The following is a 1,810-nucleotide window of genomic DNA, read 5'->3' on the forward strand; positions in this document are numbered from 1 at the left end:
GTTTGTATAATAAAAGGCTAAGCGAAGGGCCGGACCACAAGGGTGTATTGTATGCTACCTCACTATTTCCACAACAACCTTATCACAAAAAATTAAAACTTGGCCTCTCCCACCATAATAACTAACTTTGGGGTGTGAGTTAACCAGTTACACCCTAGGTTGTTACGTATTCTTCTTTGTTTGTTCTCTCTCTTCTATCGTGCGCTAAATATCTTCCTCCATTCATTCAGCTCTCTAAGTTTTTTGAGGTGAGTATCATTGATCCGAGAAATGCGTACACATCATTCAATACACACAACATTTATTGTATATCATCAAAATTCATAATATTACATTTTCCCTAGTTAAGAAAAACTTATAAAACTAAAAATAAAATCCAACATCATAAGCTGCAACATAGGAAGAACCAAGTCCATTATGCCAACATCTTCTTATTCTTGGCACCTGAAAATCTGAAAAAATAAGAAAGTGAGTCACACAACTATAATTTTTTAGCGTTTGTTATCACAGCTTCCAACTGATTACTTGCAATTCGTATCAAGCGTTAATAAGTTTTTGTTGATAACAAAAAGCAAAAAACCTAATATATTAGTTGTTAGAATAAACTAAAAAAGATTAGTATAGATCTTAGCTTGAATACCTGAAATTCTGAAATTAAATTCTTCTTTACTGGTAACTTGTCTAGAAGCGATTATTTCTTCTTCTGTAATTCTTTTGACCTCGCTGCTTCTTTCTCCTTCGTATGATAATTTTGTGTTCCAATTCTTCAATGATTCTTGCAAGCCATCTTAGATTTCCAGTTGAGATCAAGAAATATATTATGGATAGGCCAATACATAGTCCACTGCCATAGCCCATCAGAGCTGCTTTCCAAAAATCCTTGAAAAATTCAGAATTTCTTTCTTGATCTTCTAGCGCAGACACTGTATAGTTTGTCTCTGACACAGGATCATTGCCACAACCTTTTGAAACGGGAAATCCACGTAATCCATCATTACCATCAAATGAACTGTTCTCAAAGGTATGAAATTGGGGTCCTTGAGGGATGCATCCTTGGAGATAATTGTGGGAGAGATTTAAGAATTCAAGAGACGTAAGAGAAGCAAGTTCTTGTGGTATCTCTCCCGAAAGGCGGTTAAATGAAAGGTCCAATGATTCCAGTACAGATAAACTTCCAAGTGATGGTGGTATATGACCTTTCAATCCATTGTGAGACATATTCTATACCCGAAGAGCTATGAGATCTCCTAGAACACTAGGAATATGTCCTTCAAATTTGTTGTTTGAAAGATTGATAACTGAGTACAAAGACAAAATTCTCACAACTTCAAGCTTCAATCCCTTTGTTACAACAACCACCGAGTCTTGGTAGTAGAATCCACCTCCTTTATAATTTGGTACCTTTATTGTTTGATCAATAGTCATCATGCCATTCAAATGTTGAAACAGACTCGTTGGTAAGTCTTTCGAGAAGGCATTGTTAGAGAGATCTATGATTCGAAGATCAGGAAACATGATTTCAGCACCTGAAGATCTTATGGGTCCATGCAATTTATTCGATGTCAATCTTAAAACTCTCAGCTCTGGCAAAGTTCCCAACCACATGGGGAATGTGTCATTGAGATGATTATCTCCTAGGTCAAGAACTTGCAGCTTTTTGCAATTGGCCAAAGATCGAGGGATTTCACCCTCTAGTTCATTGCCATGCAAGTTGAGACTTATAAGTGAACTTCCAATGCCAAAATTTGTTGGAAGAGTCCCTGTAAGTTTGTTATTCTGCATATCAAAAACCTGGAGGCTACTAATATTG

The 1,810-nt window shown here is 36.4% G+C and overlaps 1 protein-coding gene and 1 pseudogene across 3 annotated transcripts in view; one reads left to right on the forward strand and one right to left on the reverse strand.

The window, feature by feature from the left end:
• LOC125872870 (vacuolar protein sorting-associated protein 2 homolog 3-like) overlaps nt 1-1,810 on the forward strand; it is a 377,001-nt pseudogene that overhangs the window by 59,690 nt on the left and 315,501 nt on the right.
• Nucleotides 175-1,810, reverse strand: part of LOC125872850 (receptor-like protein Cf-9 homolog) — a 345,297-nt gene continuing 343,661 nt past the window's right edge. For all 3 annotated transcript variants that reach the window (XM_049553647.1, XM_049553648.1, XM_049553646.1), the window contains one exon: nt 175-212. The gene's annotated coding sequence lies outside the window, so the exon portion shown is untranslated. The remainder of the gene's footprint in view (nt 213-1,810) is intronic.

This window comes from Solanum stenotomum, chromosome 8, assembly GCF_019186545.1.
Source record: "Solanum stenotomum isolate F172 chromosome 8, ASM1918654v1, whole genome shotgun sequence".
In the NCBI taxonomy this organism is placed as follows: Eukaryota; Viridiplantae; Streptophyta; class Magnoliopsida; order Solanales; family Solanaceae; genus Solanum; species Solanum stenotomum.